Source organism: Cyclopterus lumpus, chromosome 9 (genome assembly GCF_009769545.1).
Source record: "Cyclopterus lumpus isolate fCycLum1 chromosome 9, fCycLum1.pri, whole genome shotgun sequence".
NCBI lineage: Eukaryota > Metazoa > Chordata > Actinopteri > Perciformes > Cyclopteridae > Cyclopterus > Cyclopterus lumpus.
In genome coordinates this window covers 10,712,793-10,733,865 of record NC_046974.1, presented here as the reverse complement: position 1 = coordinate 10,733,865, position 21,073 = coordinate 10,712,793, and the positions used below count along the sequence as shown (strand labels likewise).

The following is a 21,073-nucleotide window of genomic DNA, read 5'->3' as shown; positions in this document are numbered from 1 at the left end:
GATTTTCTGGACTAGCTTTTGTTTTGATTAATTAAGGTGAAATTAATGTTAGTTATAAAACCACCTTCTTCTTTTAGATCCATATGACAATAGGGTTATTTGACGTCTTTGAACAGCCCAGTAACATCTGAGTGTATGTCTAGAAATGTATTTATCGTATTTTTGCTTCTTTGTCTCTCGTGGGCTATGTGACCTAAATACATTATACGTGCTTAACCTACAGCTGGGAGTGGAACTATTATATGTATTAGATGTAATCAGATTGTCTGTTTGTTGAAAGGCACAGCTGAGCACTGAGTAGGAAACTAAACTCTGAATGCCCCCGCTAAGGCTCACTATGCTGCCTCATAACACAGAGAAGATAGCTGTATATATGACAGAGCACAGTTTAGAGGCTTAGCTTTGAAGAGAGAGACTCAATTGACTTAATATCACTCTCTATAAACCTAAAATGACATGACTCAGTCCAAACACCAACATTTCCCCAAGGGCATATCTGGATTCCTGATAGAAGCAGTGAAATCCTCAACTACATGATCATAGTTTAACATTTGAGGATCTGACAGTAGTTTTTGGGGTGAAACTGGGACTCAGAAATGAGGAGTGATTGACAAGGGTTGTATTCTGTGTCTTTCTGATGCATGTTTGAGTGTTGAGCTTCCTCCTGCTGAAAAGCCTTTCCCTCAGGGTGTCTCTTACTTAACCCTGACACAGACACTGCTACCCTGTGATCTCACTAGAAAAAGCACATGAAAGATAATTCTCAAACACACACACACACACACACACACACATACAAAAAAAGGGAGTGTGTGACAGAGATTACTCCAATCACAGTATATGCTATTGCACTCTGTTCTTATCTCTGTACTGTTATCAACTCCCTGTACACCAGAAGCTCTGTTGCCATTTCACCTCATTTCTGGTGTATAATACCAAGGCCATATTATCTTCATCACATGCCTCGTTTTAATTCTACTACTCTCTGTTACATCAGAGAACTATTTCCTGCACCTTTATTATTGCAGTCTCTCCGGGATCATTTAAATCATTGCTCTGTTTATCGTGTATCATAAGCTCAGGCATGCGTACACCTCGACTGTTCTATAGTTTATTGGCAACATTTCTCATGAATCAGGTGACACTTATCTCTGTGTGTTGACACTCTCATTTATGATAGGGCCCTGCATCAACTGACTCTGAGAATGCATGTTTATCTTTTCACCATCCACTCACAGAATAAGAAGACATTGTGTCCATGTCGGAAATGGCAAAGGCATCAATTTCAGTTGCTTGTAAGATGCGTGTGCGTGTGATTGTGAGTTGCGACAATATGTTGAGTATGTGCTGTGCTGTATGTTGAGCTACCCCCTATATCTCCGCCTAAAGCAACCCATCCCCCAACAGAGACATTTTAGCTCTCTATGTGTGACTACATTAGGCCAGCTTCCTCTCCCCAACTGAGTAAGCCTTCTGAGCTGGTCCCTGGGGTGGGTGTCAGTGTGGAAAGCAGGCCTTTTTCCCTGTCCATGGGATGTTATTGATGAGGTGAGGTAATGGATCTCCCCGCTGTGCTCACAGGGACACTGAGGATAAATCAGACACTGGGTAAGACCCGACCAGCCATTCCACCTCTTTCCAGACTCAACTTCCATTTCATTAGCTTTATTTATGGGGGTTCTGCACTCTTCTGAACCCCTCCCCTTTCAGTCCTCCCAGTAAAAATGCCACTATTCTTCTCCTTCCTCCCTTATATAGTGCTATGGCAACCCACATGCATCCCTTTCCTTCTTTCCTCCGGTTTTCTTGGAAAACCTACGATTCTCCCACACATCTTATTCCCAGTTTATGGGGAATGGAAGATGTGAGCAGTCTGGGAACCGTTATGATGCGATGGACAAAGGGTTGGATAGATAATGTTGTCCTCTTTTAACATTAGACGCAGCAGTGAAAGTCCATCCAGCTCAGCACTTCCTGCAGAGTGGTATTTATGTTGGCTGAGCAGCTGCAATTCACCTCTGGGCTTATGGTTCTGCCACTTAACCAGAAAAATGCAGCTGAAACTGGCCTCGTCCTTGAAGGAAGAGAAAAGAATGCCTTATGTGTCCTTGCTGGAAAGAAGTTGAACTCTTATCTTAAACATGGGTTCTATTGTGTCTATTATTAGGAAGCAGACTCCTGCTTTAAAAAGGTAAACAATCTATCACGTCACTCCCACATCCAAGCCAACAGAATACCACTTTGATACCTTATTAGATCTTTCTTCACTATGTCATTTCATCCGTAAAATGCATCAGTAGTATCACTGGTAGTGCTGTCTATAGATGCTGTGACACGCTATCAGAGACCAAATCAAGTCAGACGTGCTATATCATATCACTGATAACTTTATCAATGCCAAAATGAGTTTCATGTGTGAAGGCAATTGTTTATGCATAATATATGCTGTATGATGTCTCTGTATCTAATTTATTTGATGTACTGAAACCTGGATTAGACATGGAAGGCAGTGATTCATACTCTCCTTGCATGCTTTTTCCATTAGAAAGAGACAGGAATGTTTTTTTTTGTTAATTTCATGATGAACATTGATGCCATGACAGTCATGCAAGAACATGTCCATACAAGGTTCACTCTAGTTGACTCTGCATGAATCCATGCAACCTAACAGATGGTTGCCTGAGCTAAGCACAGATGCTGTGCTACTGCCAGTTTCATTACAGGGGTTCACTTGGACATGCGAACAAGTGTGAATATGTCTGTCACGCCCACGGCAGCCAGTGATACCGACGAACTTCAGGCACAATGTGCCCCACGAAAACAGAGAATACATTACATCATAAGATGCCTTATTTTACGTCATGTTAACTGCAAGTAGAGAGAGATAGGGAGATAGTTACCTTGATAGAGAGAGATATATGGTAAATGGACCTGTACAGCGCTTTTCTAGTCTTCCGACCACTCAAAGCGCTTTAACACTACATGTCATCATTCATCCATTCACACCCATTCATACCCTGATGGGAGGGACTATTAACATTCATACACAGTAGGCACAGCTATGGGAGCAATTTTAGGGTTAAGTGTCTTGCTCAAGGACACATCGACATGGGCTAGCAGAGCCGGGGATTGAACCGCCAATCCTCTGATTGAAGGACGACCCTGCTTACCATTGTCGCACAGTCGATAGATAGATAGCTCGATAGAGAGAGAAAGAGAGAGAGATAGATAGATAGATAGATAGATAGATAGATAGATAGATAGATAGATAGATAGATAGATAGATAGATAGATAGATAGATAGATAGATAGATAGATAGATAGATAGATAGATAGATAGATAGATAGATAGATAGATAGATAGATAGATAGATAGGTAGATAAATATATGTATGGAGATATAGAGATATATAGTTATATATATAGATAGATAGATAGATAGATAGATAGAAATAGAGATAGATAGATAGAGATATTGATAGAGATAGAGATAGAGATAGAGATAGATGATAGATAGATGATGGATATATATATAGAGATAGAGATAGAGATATATAGAGAGATAGATATATATATATAGAGAGAGAGAGATAGATAGAGATGTAGAGATATATAGATAGAGATGTAGAGATATAGATATAGAGATAGATAGATGATAGATAGATAGATGTATATAAAGATAGATTGATAGAGATATAGAGATAGATGGATAGATAGAAAGAGATATAGTTAGATAGATATATGTAGATAGAGATAGATAGATAGATAGATATATAGATAGATAGATAGATAGATAGATAGATAGATAGATAGATAGATAGATAGATAGATAGATAGATAGATAGATAGATAGATAGATTAGGTTGGAAAAGACTGACATTATGTCTCAACAGTAACATTCACTCTACATATGATCTTGATAAAGGGAAGGAGAGGGGGGGGGAGAGAAACGTATGTGCTGGCAGTCAGCCAGGTGTGGACAGACTCAGGAAGTTAAGCTGGAATTCCAACAATGCAGGCAGGAGTTAGACTCTTCTGTGAGATGCTGCCATTTCTGCTCTCAGTGCCGACCTTGTTGTGGCGAGGAGGAGGTAGTTAAGTGAAGTCTTGTGGCAGTGAATAGAGTTCAGCCATGACTTTGCATTGTATACCTAGACTGATTTTTGAATGAGACAAGGAAAATACTGTCAAGGTTGAACAGATTTAAAAAAAATCCTCTCTTGCTTGCTGTCTTTCCCTTTCTCTGATATCTAGAGACAGATAATTTTCCCAGGCTGTTTGACTCAAGCCCAGTCTTGACAATAATGAAGGCCAGCAATGTGGCAAGATGAATTATGTCTCAGCTAAAAATGTACATCACAGCCAAAGGAAGAACTTGACATGTAATTATACCAGCGTTATAAATAGCAGCCTTTCCCAAATAGTATCCATCACCTTCATCTAAAAATCATATTAAAAATGATTTCAGTTAGAGATATTTCATGTTCACGATTGTATATTTTTGATTTAATTGTACTTGAATCCAACTAGTTTAAGTTGAACTGAACACACCTTAAGTACTAACCCTGAAGAAGATAGGACTAAGAATGAGTGTAATATGTGTTTGGGCAGCAAAGGAGTATTTTAATTTGTAATCAAAGCAGATCATTCACAAAGGGTAGTTCCATTAATCTGGTAGACTGCGTCTTTTAAGATTGCTATTTTGATGAGGATTTCCCCTTCAGCCTCCTCCTTATGTTGTTCATCTTTTATTACACATTATGATTAATGACTATCTGCAGTACATCTATCAACTGACAGTCTTTGAAATCTCAGATGTTTGCTTAGCTGGTGCCGTCACTCTTAGTGTTGCCTTTCATGTGGACTCTGGATCTATTGAAACAATCCTCTCCAGTTATTGTTGAATAACTTGTAGAGGAGGTACCTCAGGTGGGCTCCAAATTTATTTTTGTAATCATGAAAAGTCCCTTGTTCAGATATCATGTATTTTAGGATCTCAAGAAAGTTCACTTGGCCATTTGTGCTTTGTCTGATGCTCCATTTAACTCTACAGGGGTTCTGGCTGCAGATGAAACACAGCTGTTGACATCAAAACTGGCAAGTGAGAAACATTTGTGCTTTATCAGTGAGTTGACAAATCTGGCATTGCGGAGATGGGGGATAGATTATTTCGGCATGTGCCTTGGTCCAGAAAGCCCAGCTGAAATAAACAGCTCTCTTTCCTGCTCTGTGGTGGCTGAATGAAGAGATGATCTGTATACTGATGGTTAGAGGGGGTCTCCCAAACCACAGAGCAGAAAGAAAAACACAGGGAAGAAAAACAATCCCATCTGACATCATAGGGAAGGCTGCCGCTGAAAGTTAGGTGCCTGCCTGAAATGTGCCAGATTGCCAACACCTTATCCAAATGGAATGACACGATACAAAATAAAAAGTACATCATGTAAAATTGAGTGAAACTAATTACCTGAGCTTGCCAAAACCAAGATTACGTAGCAGCAGGTTTCTTTCTGAAATGATTGAATTAAATACTTTAAAGCTAAATCTTTTGTGTGACTGAAATAGCTGCAGTGTGGGTGGTGGTTTTAGACGTCAGTATAGCTGTGACGCAGACAAAAGATGTTACAGACCATTTAGAGGGCATTGGCTTCAGCGGAGTCATCAACTATGTACACAGCATGGGATGTTGTGAACTCCTAAATACTATCCTTCAATGTTAAGTTGCTGTATTCACAGCTTGTACTTCTCCACGGGCATCAAGCAGCACAGATGTAGACTTCCTGGAGTGTCAACGCTTGAACTGACCCCTCTTAAAACCTCTGAGTTCTGACTGGAGCTTTAAGGGAGAGAAAATACAGAGGGTTTTGTCCTCAAAGATGTACTGTGAGAGGGACAATAAAAGCTGTTGATAAAATGACAATATGTGCCAACAATATGTTTGAACAGCAAGGATGTAGTGATATATCCAGGTGATGGTAAACCAAGACAGAGAGAGAGAGAGAGAGAGAGAGAGAGAGAGAGAGAGAGAGAGAGAGAGAGAGAGAGAGAGCGCTATAACAATAGATAGAGAGAGAGAAATAGACAGACAGACATACAGACATATAGAGAGATAAAAAAATAGATAGATAGATATATAGATAGAAAGATAGATAGATAGATAGATAGATAGATACTTTATGCTCAATATATACAATACAATAAAATAGCAGAGCAGGACATTAAATTTAGAAAAAATAATAAAGAAAATGAAAAGTGTATATAAAGTATATACAGTGAAAGCGGTGCTAGGTTTAGGGGTTAGGGTTAGGGTTGATTAAATTGGATTTAGGATCTGGCCAGATGTGATTTATAATAAAGATAGATAGATAGATATATAGATAGATGCAACTTTTATTTGTTACATGTATCTACATGTTTTGTGGATCGCTATAAACAGGCCTACACCTTGATGGTGATGAATGCTATATGTAGCTATATTTGTAAATAAATGTGTTTAGATAAGCAATTAATAGTAGTGTAAAATGTTCACGATATCAAATCATGTATATGGCATACATACACTTACGTAAATTCATAAAGAAACGTGGACATATGGGATGATATTTACAGGTCGTGTGCAGATATACAGTACATATCAGACATGCTACATTAGTATGTGGGGCAAGTAGGCTGGTGCAGAGCCAACGAGAACGATGGGAACAAAAACTACTTGTTGTTTATATATATTTTGTTTTGGTTCCTTATGACGATCACTGATTTCAACACCACAGATATATATCACTGAATGTGTTGCGGGCATGGGAAAAGCATAGCCCTCGAGTAAAGAGGAGGGGCGAGAGAGCATGCGGACCTATTGAGAGAGAGAGGCGGTTCAGCCCCGTTGTGGTCTCAGCAGCAGCAGCGGCTTAGAGAGAATAGTGCTACACCACTGTGTGTTGTGCAGGAACAGGCACGACATATCTGAAAACCGCCAGCGGAACAAATGAAAACGAAAAGTACTCTTTCGTGTGGATTAATTCAAGGGCGAGCCAGTCAATCGAAGCGAGAGGCTCTTTAAGTGAATTTGGATCGACTGACGAGGATCGGAACATCAGCTACTGTACGATAACACCGCCGGATGGTATCTCCTGCCCCGCCGCTAAGGTTGGTTAGCTTCAATTGCTGGTTGTCCGTTGGTTGGACGACGGGTCTGTGTTGTTGGACGACGGGGTCCGGCTATTCTTTGGAGAAGGAACCTACATAGCATAATTGACCTTTTTCGAGGCTATACGTTGCATTGAAGGTAACGAACAATACGTTGTTCGTCGAACATTTGGGAAACATAGTTATTCAAAGAACCGTTCGACCAACCCGTTCCCCGCACACCATCTGTATTCATAGTCGGCTGGCTGTCGTCTGTTGGTTAATTATTTTATAAATCATGAACACGTGCTACATGGCTAGGCTAAGCTAGCTGGTAGCTAACGGCGCTAGCTTCGCAAGCTAGCTGTCAGAACTATAGAATAGTCAACGTCAGTTTTATTTAACCTAATGTATCGTGTTATACATATTGAGTTAAACACACTGTTCACACACCACGCTAACAATACCCCAAATTAATGCATAATGCCAATGGCCCAGTAAGTGTCAATACTCGTATTATATATCGGTGTATCATGCTAACCGAGTTAGCCTGCTAACACACATATTTTAACACAGATGTTTGTATATATTGGCTTTAAAAAAGTTGACTTCGGTAGATGGCTAATCTCACGTTAGCTGGTAACGCCTTGCTTTGTTGTCAGGTGGGAGATAAAACTGATGTCGGGTTAAAAGAAACGCAATCTGAGTTAGTGTAACGTTAAATGGTGTCTCAGAGATGCATTGCTTTTGTGACGGTAACGGTAATGCTCCTTTGGAAAACCGTGGTTTTCAGGTTTAATTTTCAAATACTATTTTTAAGGTGGACTGTGTTTAGAGTTACATATTTTCGCTAATGATAGTCATCTACGGGTAAGCATGCGTTGTTGTGAGGTTCAGTCTCATTTGCTGACCGACCATACTGTTGTCAAACTTTTAGTGAACAGCTTTACAGTTACATTGTTATACAACCAAACCTTGTGAAATGCCGAACTACCCTAAGTGAGGTGATCGTTGAGATAAACAAAGTAACCATGTGTTGTGTAAAGAAGCTGACGTCTGTTTTTTTTTTAGCTGCCCAATCTCCACAACCTCCTTCATGATTAGTATTCACATACATTCTACGTTTTAGCTGTCACTTAACAGTATCATTATCACTGCCGTTGGAAATTTAGGTGACTCGATTTAAATTGTGACAACCAAATGTGGTCTTCGGGGCCTATAAATGAATATACACTTGTATTGCATGGGACTAAATCTGGCATTGTACCGTAATACGCATATTTGATTGTTGTGTTGCTGCATTTGATCTGCTATTGAGAAAGAATAGTGTGTTTTATAATAGTTAAGCACAGCACTGTGGAGATTTATTTGTATATAGTATTGATATCAAACACACACGTTACAGATATTCAGACTATGTATGAATAATCTTTAGGTGGTGTGTTTGATCAATATTTTTTTTTCAGTGTTAAACGTTTTTTTTTGTGTTGGAATTTTTACAAGGTTAAGATATTATCAATATGTGACTGGGACACTTGAGGTGACACCCGCATCGGGGTTAAGCTACTTTTTCTTATCTTGACCAAGCATTCATTGACCTTTTGTTGACAATAAAACAAGGGCACTTTCTACTGAACCACTGACCAATTAGTTTGTTAACCCAAAACAAAAGACGCATATTTTGGGTTAGGGGGGATGGCACGTTTAAGACGAAAATGTTTGAAATACTTCAGCCAAAAGGGAAAACATGATCTTAATTCATCTTACTTAGTTGATGACATATAAACCTAGCCACGCTCATAAAAATATAGCCTAGCATATGCTATTTAAATTGACAGCCATACTCGTTTCCCCTCAAGTTTACAGGTGCTAAATGTCACGATGCGTATCACAACACAATGTGTTAGATGCCATAAACATCATATGAAATAAAGCTCATTGAGTAAAGTTGTCTGTCACTATGGCTGGGCCCTTCCCATTTATGTTGCATTCCTCCAGCTAGGAGGCACGCTATAGTGTAATTTATACTTGCCATAGTAACTCCGATGAGAGGCAAGCGCACCAGCACATGAAGTAATCACGGCGGCGCTACAAGTCGTCGCAGTGCTATGCTGTGCACCTTTTTGAATTTGTGTAACTTGGCGCTGACTCATAACTTTCCTGAATGTATGGCTTTTGGTCGCTTACGATTATCTATGGTCATATCTATGAGTTAAACTCGGTGTCTTTATGATTCTTCACAGTTAATTTTGTTTGTACGGCGTTTTGGAGACACCTCCGTTCATAATTGGGCCTTGTGCGACGTCTGTGGAAGCTTGCTCCAAAAAGCATGGGATGGCAGCCTATGTAAACAAGCCACAGCAACTCAAATTACAACACGCAGACAGGGAGAGCAACTTTATTCTCTGCTTAGGTAGACATTGCTCCACTATTTCTTTACATAGCAAATGGCTGTTTGATTATGCTCTGAATGTCAATAGAGAACCTTCAAATGTTTAATTTCACAGAAGTGTATTCAATTTGATCAGGTTAGTGGAGGTGGTCTTTTGTTACAGGCGATGGTGCCCGCTTCTGCTACAGGATAAAACACTGTGGGAAACCATAATGTTTGCTGTTGCAACACAAATAAAGTCTTCCTCCAACTACTATAAGGGTTCTTATTGAGAATTGGTTTCACATTCCTGAAGCCATAGTTAACAACATTAGCAATTGCCACTCCCATGTGTGACATGCATAAATATCGACATTTTGTTATATTGGCAGAGAAGGAAATTTCCACAGCGACGTGCACTTGTATTGTGCCCACATTACAGGTTCAAAATATGGTTGGCCATGGCACAAGTACCCTTACTTTGTTGTATTTTGTAATATAAAGGTTGGGCATTACGCAAAATAATATAGGTGTTTATTTAACATTGACAATAGCCCTGTGTTGAGTAAAGAGCTTTTTTGGAACAAACCTTCAATAACTGATGTTTTGGGCACTTGGGGACAGCAGACCCTTTTAAGTTGATATGGCAAACTTGTTAGCAATCAAACCCATCAAGTGGCAACATTATCATTACTTTGGAGTCGTGATCCAGGACACCTGGTGAACGTCAGTCCAAAACAACTTTAATACAGCGGTGAGAGTGAACCATAACTGACTATATTATAATATATATTAACCAATAGATACTTGCTATAAAGGTCCTTAAAGCCGAGGGGATCTGCAGATTTCGGTGATGTTTCTCTTTTAGATTGATCACGATGAGCGACCACTTTTTAAAGATCATGATTTCATACAGTTATTATGAAAATATTAAAATAAACACACAGAGAAAGAATAGGGACATGTTGGGCCTCCACTCAACTGGTAATGGTAGCTGTTTACATCAGAAACAACATTTAAGAGTGTGTGTGCACTCATTGGGGTGGTGTTAAAACTGAAGTAGATTTAATGCATCTGTATTTACTGTATTCTGGTGTTCTAACCAATCATAGTACCTGGAGATGGTTTGTGTGTCTGACAAGGCAAATGGACAGAACCAAGTCTGCCAATAATTCATAATGGTGTGACTTTGCTGACATAGGTTCTGTGCACTCATAGTACAATATCAACTTAGCTGTTTGGATTGTAAAGTGTTAAAGGAGAGTGAGGAGATATCTCTCCCTTATTCAAAGGGGTAATGGGGGCAAAGATAATCCTGTGCTCAGTGTGGTGCCTTAGGGAGACCGCGTCAGTGCTAGTTCAATTTCTGCTCATATTATGAAACACAACACGGTTACAAAACTGGAAAGGGGAGAGTCCTTGCTCATTTATGGTCTGTGTAAGAAGCATCCTCAAGAAAAGCATTACATCCATTACAATTCACAATGCGTGTCTGTCAAAAAGGCTAAAATGTCATTAATTTTCACACAAGTAGGTCTGCAACTTAACCAAGTTCTCCCTCTAACTATTAATCCCACAATCAGACGAGTATTTTAAGTGTTTTTAAAGCGCAATCGTAAATGAGAGAACTGTTTTCATTGGACAAAACGTATAATGTTTATTATTAATTACTTACAATTGTCTGCAAGTAATGAACAGACCATGGAGAGAAAAGTGTGTTATGACTCCTGACAGATACTAGATACTACAGATATTAGAAATGGTTCAACGTTAAAAATTGAAATTGAAAAAAAGTTTCACCATGCCTGTAGTCGAATCGGCTGAACGCCTTTAATCCAACTCTGGTTGGCTTTGGGTCTCCATTTAGTCGGTAGACATTATTTTGTTTCGGATACAGCTTTTGTTGAAATCTTAACCTGCATTTTTTTATGTTTATCTTTAGGTAGGACTTTACATTAAATCAACATCCTCTTTAGTCTTGTAATTGGCATAGACTAATATTCTGCATATGAGTGTTCAAAGTTGATTTTCTTTAATTTAGGCAAATCCATTCAAATAAACACTGTTCCACCAATGAGCATTTCTCACTGCATTTTGAACTGGAATTTATATTTAGCCTACTGAAATCACAGCACATCTTACGTAAATAACTTTGGAATGCTGCAGGTGATTTTATATACCCTTAAGTTAACACGCGGAAACCAAAGAGGGAAATATGAGGCAGTCGCCTTGAAACTGCCTGCCAGGCGCATTCCCTCTTCCTAACCCTTTCCCTTCTTGCAGAATGAGTAACAGCTGTCTAGCACTTCTTGCTTACTAGTGGACTGCATCTAGTAGGTTTTTTGTGTTGGTAATGTTATGCTTGACTCTCTGTGGTATTAAGATCAGGCACAGTTGGTCTGTTGCAGTGCCTTAAATTACTCGTAGTCAAAGTGCCAATGAACTAGCACCACCTTGGTTCCAGTGGCTGCTCTGGGGCTGAGGTTGAGAAGGTGTACATTTTTTTTTTTTTTTCCTGGGATTGCCAAATGGAAAAAAAATCTGGGTTGTGGCATGTTATTTCAAGGAACGGGCCTTTCTCATACGGCCCCATACAGATCCTGCAAGTGGCCATTAGCCTCATGACTTTGTCCTCACTTTTTATACTTTCCCACTTTCATATTCAGGATGCATTCATCAAAAGAGAGGGAGTTGGGGCTGCTAGTCGAAGGGTTAATGAGGTCTATAGGTCAGACGGATTCAGCGTCTGTCACTCTACAGAGCTCAAAAGGGCCACAAGATGATTTATGTCCCCCCAGGAATGTTTGATGCATACGATAATCAAATGCAATGTATCCCTGCAATATCTGTAAGCGCTAGCAATATCGTTGATGCAAATTTTCAGCATGACCATAATTATCCTAGTTTTATAGATTGCATAAAATCACTAAATTGTGGGTAATCGCTCCAAACAAGTACCACCAACTCGATCTCTCCAAATCAATACAGCTCTCTTGTAATTACACTGTTTAACTAAGGCTGGTTTGATTTGTTACTTTACATACTACTGAATATTGAAAATTGGAAAGTTGCACATGCCTCAGTGGTAGGAAAACATAAAAGCAAGGTGAGATGGTACTGAAACAGTAGAGCACATATGGATATTCATGAACATGTTTTTAATCTCATTTCATTTTTTCTTTGAGTAAAGAAATGAAACGAGCATCCCTCATTTGTTTTTCTCATAGTTTGTTGTATTTTATGATTATCTGAAGATTACTAGCTGCTCCTAAACACACATAAAAGTATTTTATATTATCATTGTCTCTGTTCTCTAAACAGTCTTTTCTTATGGCCTTGTATTTGCCTCCTGTGTGAAATACTTGCCAGTCTTGTTGTCAAGCTGCAGTTGCAGTATACTTGTGTTTGGGAGAGAGACTAAATTGATACCTGGTGCTGTATCAATTGCAATAGCATTAACTGTCTGAACATGCTCCCTGCACAGTTTTGTTTTGTTTTTAGCCAAAGCCGTGATAACTGAAAAGGAGTCAAGTTAGTTTCATTTTTAGTTTATATATTTTTATTTATTTTTCGGTTATGTCAGGCAGTAACCGAAACAGGCATTTCATTCAGATTCAAAGTCTGACCTGCCGATTACGATTTTTGCCCATTTTATTTTTAAGAACTATAATTTACAGCAGGACTTCAGACTAACTTGTATCACCACCATTTTGGAACTGCTTCAAAAAAACAATTTCAACTTCCAAAGTTTGTATAAATTGTCAAAAAATCTTACTTTCTTTGAATCTGGTTATTTGCACAAAACACACTTCAAATGATTGGGAAATAACGTATTGTATTTTTATTTAAATATCTCTAATACAACTTGGCAATTAGAAGTTTTATTTGTATATTATACACCATTTTTACATTGTTTGTATAAGTTAAACGGGTCATAATCCCCTCTCTCTGTTAATATTCGTTTCTCACAAAAAATTAAATTTTACAAGATTGAACACATCATGATAGTGTTATAATTTAGCTTTGTCCAATACTGTTTTTTTCTCAGAGCTTGAATGCCACCTAAATTCATTAGTTAATGTTAGCTGTCAGACTATAGTACGACAAGTACGATTCCAATAGAACATTTTAATCTGCACAAGTTAACAGTTGCACCCGTGACATTCTGTGACCTTTCCGCCTTAAGAGACAACAGATCATTTTAAAGCCTTTTCTTTGTCTAAACAGTTTATATAAAAACTGTTCTGTGCTCGCATATTGTGGTAACGTTGGATGTTTCTACTCCTTTTGAATGTGTGTTATAACATGTTCTTGAAGCCTGATGTATTTCATCCTTTCAATTTGTATTGATGTGCTTTAACTACCGTCAGTTACTTAACTACCCTCTTTAAATTTGTATGTTATAGTTGTCTATCAAAAATAATGATAAAATACTGGTCGACTGCGAAAGTCTTTCTTCCTGTTGACCCTTTTAAGGTGATGGAGTTTCTCAGTTAGTCTGAGGTTTTGGAGATCATCTTTTTCAACTGCATCTTTTAATGCATGATCCATACTTTTAAGCTGCTTAATTTACTTTTTCATTGACACCTAGAAAATAATTGATTAGTAAAGGTAAACCTCACTAAACAAATGGACCACATAAGTAACACAAGTGACATATTTTTTTACTTGCATCCTTTATTGGGTTCACTCCAAAAGACCATTATTAAAAAGCCTTATGTAATATCTCTTTTTATTGCATGTTGTTGTTTTGTGTGTTATTAGAAATTAAGTTAAATCTATTTATAATTCATAAGCCATTCATATTTTGATTTCCATTGCTATGAAATGGAGTTCTTATTAAAACCAGTTACCCGTATTTAAACACACTAAAAAAGAAAGAGGCAGGCAGTGGATTAGCAGAGATTAGAAATGGCTCTGTGGTAAGTGATTCACTTGACTCTGTTACGCAACACAGACGACAGCACGTTACAGGACATGACTCTTGTTTTTGTGTAGGCTACAGCTGTGGATAGCGTTATATTTATCTTAGATTAGCACTTTTTCTTCTAGCAATGTGTTACAGCATAGTTTGTTTTCTGGAAACCACATAAGTAAGGATAGCCAAGGGCACACACTTCAGGGTTGATGATCTTACAGTAGAAATATGAGTGTCATGTGACTGACAGGTATGAAGTAGGTATTGGTCAGATACTGTGCTCATGTACTTGTAAAACTACTCTGATACAACCGCACCCGATACTATTACGGCAACGTGATGTTAACCTCTTGTCAGTTGAGCCCTAATGACTCAGTGGCAATGCTAAACAAACACAAACTGGTTCAAAAGCATAATTATGCGCTAACAGTTGGCTACATTATCGTGTCAGCTGCGTGTCTTCCAGGCATACTCTGTTTCTGCCAGTGTAGTGTAAGCCCGGTGAAAAGTGAACTATTGTCCGGTCAACAGGTGTGTGGGGAGTTTATTAAATCCAACAGCTCCTCAAGACCCTCAAGGAGACACAAGCTGAGTTCCCATGTCTTACTTGACAGCCAGCTGCCAATTTTAAAGTGAAGGGGGTTGGCGAGGAAGTTAGCCACGCTAATTTGGATGCCCTTAAGGTTAACATCGCTAATGCTAGCTATGATATGTTTATATCGGGAAGATTAAAAATGTTATATAAAAAATGCATGTAACAGCATCATGTTGTATTTGTTACATTCAGAAAGTGAGGAACATCTCATGAAAATAAATAAAATGTTTTCACTCTGGATCTACAAATACTAAAATGTAAGTACTTGTAATACAGAAAAGTAGTATTGGTGCATGCCCAGTAGAGTGTAATTACAGGATATGGTGTGCTTGTGGGGAATTGATGTGACATGTCTAGACTCCTGTCTTGACATGTCACTGGATCCATGACAGTGCAGTTTTGAGCAAATAAGTCCCCCGAGTGCATCATAACATCAAGTTGCTGGTGTGACGTCTAGTCTGTTTGTAATGTAAAATGGGTATTTTACATTACATTCTTCCTCTGTCCATAATTAAAAACCGTGTGTATCAAATCTAGTTTGGATGTGTTTGTCTAAATAACCGCAGCATTTATAGCCATTAGTGTTCGGCATTGCACACACATGGACACCCTCAAACTACACACATACTCTTGAACCTTTTCATGCATAAATAGAAGCTCTGAGTCTGCTGTCATGAGGGCCAAATAGAGGCACTCGGGTTGCATGCTGCCATACAGAAGAACATTTCAAAGTTCTTGAATAATTAAGTAGCAGTGAGGATGAAGTAGGTCAGCCCAGCAGACAAGTGCACTCAGTTTTATTTCCTGCTCCTCAGCATGGTGAGCTGAATGTCAGGTGGGCTTTAAGAACGGAGCCAACATAGAATAGAGGGATTTGTGAGTAGAGACCCCATGCATCAGAGAGATGCTGTCACATTGTGTGCTGGTGTAGTGCCATTCAAGACTGTGTAGATAGTAATTTTGGGGATTACAAATGAACAAATAAGTCACGGTGACAATGTTTGACATTCATGTAATTAGTTTTGCTTTGTAGGTTAATCAATTAAGCATAATTTAATATGCAATTTAATAGTTTGAATAGTAACAGACATAAAATAACTTTTGCGTAAGTAAATTGCAACAGACACAATTCCTTGCCTTGTGAATCACATTCAACAACATACAAAAGCACAATCTAAATATTGTAGTCCAGCTTGTGATGTTCTTGGCCTGACTAAAGAATGTTAGCTTTGTATATCCAGGCTAATCCTTGCAAACTGATTATGATGTGATTTAAGTTTGGAAAATATCTGCTTGAGGTTTGACTCAGCCTGGTCAGATGTAGTCCAGACCATCAGCAAACTCGTGAATGGTTTAATAGAGCATATTTAGTTAGTGGCGGTGGCGTTTTGTTACAGAAAGCCCCCTGACTTGCTTTTCAGCGTAGTTATTAATTATTCTCCCTAATTTAGTGCAGTTTCACATTTTTTTCTTCTTCCTCTTGGAAGCACAGAACATGCATGTATCTCAGTTGTCACCTCGCCGTTGGCTATAATCTTGGTAGTGCATTCAATTGCAAATAGTTAACACATTGGGCCACGCAGTGCATTTGAGCTGTTAGCCTACGTCTGTGGGGCGTTAAAGGGCCCTATTAGGTAGTTTAGGATTCTAAGTTAAAAAAAATGTCAATCTGGGTGGTTGTCATTTCTTATTTTTTATAACACACACACATGATTATATATGTTGGGCTGCAAATAATTGTTTGAAAATTTTAATCCGCAATAACAATGGACTATTTAAAAAAAAAAAAAAAGATTTGGAAGAAAACTGTCTAACTCTTTAGACTAAGTCCGTTGAAATCTTTCATCCTATTTTGATCAAATATGTACTGGGAATCAAGAACAAGTACTGTGTGATGTGCAGTCAGTGAAGGCCTCTGTTCTACGTTGGCCAACAGCGTGGGGGAGGGGAGAGCCTTATGTAATTTTACAGTGTCGCTGAGACGGCCGGCAGCAGGGGAACAGGCAGGAAATCCAATAGCTGCTTTGCTGTCCAGCCTGGATACAGCTGGACGATCACATCTGGAGGTACAGGCCAGCCAATCACTGGCCCTGTTCATCTCTGCTCTGTTTCCTCCCATCGCGGTCAGACACGCACTTTTACAGTGTTGAGAAAATGCTAATGATAGATATGATCTGTTGCAAAATAGAAATATCCCATGTGATTTTTGCCTGACCAACATTTATTTTTAGATATAACGTATATATAAAGTATTAGTTGATGATTCAAGGCCGGAATATTTTCTTTTTGTTGTTTTTAGCGGTATAATGTTGGACAAAATTCATGGTTAATGCTTCCCTTTTAGAATTGTCATGTTTGTTGCTTTTTTCACCTGATTTACAATTAGATAAATCGCATTCACTTCCTCCATCCAGTTACACTACAGTCCAGCGCAACTGCAGAGCAGCCGGCCCTCACAAAACTACTATAGTGGCTTATATTTCCAGTTTCATGATGTAACTTAAGTTTTAAGACTTTGTCCATAGTCTGTGATAATCATCTGAACCTGCAAAAAATAGGCTCCCTATATTCTTCGTAAACTCACCCGTTTGTAATAAAAATGGATGGATATGTCCCATTCCTCCAGGTTCAGTTTTCAGTAACTCCACGATTATACTGCCTGTACGGCTCTTGCATTGGCCATGTCTGCAAAACACGGTAACATTCATTGTTCCCACTTCTCGGATTTGGTGAGACGCAATCATAACATACGACTGAGTCGTCGCACGTCGAGGTAGGGCTGCACGATTATGGCCAAAATCATAATCACAATTATTTTGATCAATATTGAGATCACGATTATTCATTAATTTTAGTTAAAACATCTTTTTATTGCTCTTTCACGTTTAAATGAACAATAACTCTGCTTCCACTTCCATTGTTGTGCTATATTCTGGCTAATATACAAATATTTGCATCAGACTGGTCCTTATCAGAGTGCATCTCGTAGAAGGAAAATATAAATAAAATAGTATCGACACTTTTTACCCAAAATTAAATCAACAGAGCACTGCTTTCACTTCCGTGTTGTGCTACTTTCCAGCTAATGTACACATCTTTGCATCAAAATAAAACTTATACGGTTCTTATTCACCTGAAGCAAAAATATAAATCAAATGTTTACCCAAAATAAAGGGCTTATCTTTGGGAGGTGGCACATATGCTGTCGCGCTATGCAGGGTCGCTGTTATGGTTTTCTGGATTGACGTTGGACATGGACGGTGGTTCAGTGAGGTACCGTTAGCTTTAGCCTTCATGCATTCGTCGTACTGTGGTTTGTGGTGATGTTTCAGGTGGTTGAACAAGTTTGTTGTGGTGCTATGCGGCGCAGACACAACTCTAATGCACTCTGTGCACATTATTTGTTCTTGGTTAACATCACTTGCCCTACATCCGACTAGCTCTTCGCCTTCTGCTCCTGACATTTCATTTACCATTCACGCGACACCCGTGACCGTCTGTTCTGTTGTCTGTCTCGCTCCTTTTCTACTAATACCGGAGTCGATTGCAGACATACATTTTTTTTTTTTTTAGGCTGCCGCTGCAGGGTGCGCGCGCATGACACCTCCCATTGCGCTTGATTTGATATGTAGCAGAGCAGTATTTTAAACGTCAATATCGCTGACGATCATGCTCATTTAATTGTGGCAGCCAAAATTTTGATCGCGATTTAAAATTCGATTAATTGTGCAGCCCTACGTCGAGGCTACTCTCTGCAGCAGCGAGCAAGGTTTTGAAACGTCTTCAACTCCTTTGTAAATCTGGGGTACTACACTGCTACATCCATCATGTGTTGGGGAGTCTGGATCACAGAGCAGGACTCGACAGTAAGCACCTGCTTGCTTGCGAGATGTCGGAGATGTAGCTTAGAGGGCAATAGGCAACGGCATCTAGAGCTATGGGAGTGGATGAGGAGGTTGTTTGACACAGCATATTTGAGGCAATTTTAAGGACATTTATAATCCATTTAAACAGGATTTTAAAGAAACATATCGATATATTATCATTGGAAAAACGTATTGCGATAAGCTATCGGTATCTTTCGGACAGCCCTGTGAATTCTCAGCATTTCTTTTTCTTTTTTTCAGTCTTCTGATTCAGTGGTAGTGTGTCTGACGATGTTAAAGCTATTCCAAATTAAGGGTGTATGCACTGCAATTTAACATTGTTTATATCTTGATACTACTTCCATTTTTGGTTTCACAATCACTTGTATTGTTTATCACTCCTCGCTCAGTGTGGTAGGTGTTTCTTAGCTCATTATACTGTCGCCAACGTGATGGGAAGTGTGCTGTTCAGTGAGATTCAAAATTAAAGGTATGACAGGTTGTGGTTTAGGGAGATGATTGTATCGCTTTCTGTCACACAAATTACAGCTGTGTCAAAGTTGTCTGCGGGTGTTCACATCCATTGTCTTCAGTTGCTGTCTGTGTGTTGTGACTGCTGATATCCTGTCTGAAAGTTGAGCAGGGGTAAGGCAAGATTAGCTTGAGGTGTTCTTTCTCTGTGTGTTACTAATAGCATTGCTTTAGCCACCTGCCTGCAAGGAACGGCACTAAATATCAAGCTGGCCCACACAGGCAATAATTGCATAACCGGCTGCCTTTTGAAAGCCTCTCTGTCACCTAACATTTGATTTTACTTTCCTGTTTAACACCTTCATTAGCTTGCCTGTTTTTCCACTAATGTTTGGAGCACTTTGGAGTTTGGATTTATGAGATTTATTTTTGAAAATCTTTATGTTCCCAAGGTAAAATATCTTGCGTTATGGCCTCTGCAGTACATTGATCATGTGTTGTCAATGGAGATTCTGCCTTTTCAGCATGGTCTTGAATGTTATGGCTTGGCAGTGTAAAGGGCATTCATCTATGCTCTTCTTGCTGTTATCCAACCGTTAATTTGAAGGTGTTGGGAATCACGTCTCATTTATTGTCCTACTGTTCCTTCCTCTTTTACGTTCGGTTTTGATTAGCCTAGTTTTTCTGTCGCCGCAACATATGGGACAAGAGGAATAGGCCTTTAAGGTACAACTGTTTAAAATGTAAGCTTTTATTACACAAAGCAATATGGAAAACTATTTTTGAGTTTATGGTACCCACTGGTAAACACTGGGTCACTTATAGAAAACGACATAGATCATTTTGATAACGGATGAAATGGGTACGGTAAGGTTGGAAAAGACGATGTTAAAGTTTTTTTCATTCATCAAATGTTTTTCCCAAATTATGTTTGGGGGTCAATACCTAGTGTCACCTTTAAATGTGAACTGGAAAGGGGGAGGGGAAAATTGATTCTTAGATTCATCGCGATTCTCTCTTGAACAATTGGGACTCGATGCAGAAAACACAATGTGACATTTCAAACTCAATTCTCAACGTTATGATCACCTGTAACAATTTTGTGACCCCGGGATGTCCGTTCCTTACCGCTGCCCCCGAACACAACAGACATAAAACATGTGTGTCTTGTTTACATTCTAAGCTAGGCTAAATACTAGCGGTATTTTGCAGCAGATTATGGCTACGATCCGACCATCATTCCCTGAGTAAAATGGAGCGAGAGCCTCCTTGTCCAGGACCTTTTAGTAATGAGGCTCCAGGGAGATAAATCCTTATGAGACCTGACAGGGTGCCACATTCCTAGGCTGAGAGTCCTAGCAGCCCCCCTCCCCAAAGCTTGGCTCTCTAGGGCACTGCTTTATAGACTTCTGATGTTGTTCCCAGACCAAGCTGTGTGCCTATTACAGTTCACTCATCTCCCCTTTCACAACATTTCCATGCTTTTGACTGAAGCCGTCATATCTTCTGGCTGTCATAATAATTGCAGAAGCCCTGGCTGACGGCTACATGCCCTAATTCTTTTTTTCTGCCTGAAAATACCAGCATAATATTTCATGGGCATATGATTAAAATGATATTATTGCTGTTACGGTGAAGGGCTGATCACTCCCTCAGTTGTCAGGGTCCAAGCCATGCTTTCAAGGCTCAAATAATGTGTTAGAAGCTGTTTACTTCCTTGTACTACTACT

The 21,073-nt window shown here is 39.1% G+C and overlaps 1 protein-coding gene across 1 annotated transcript in view; it reads left to right on the top strand.

Moving 5' to 3' along the window:
• Positions 1 to 6,855: 6,855 nt before the first annotated feature.
• ncor2 (nuclear receptor corepressor 2) overlaps positions 6,856 to 21,073 on the top strand; it is a 76,480-nt gene continuing 62,262 nt past the window's right edge. The window contains 1 exon segment of the mRNA XM_034542696.1: positions 6,856 to 7,143. The gene's annotated coding sequence lies outside the window, so the exon portion shown is untranslated.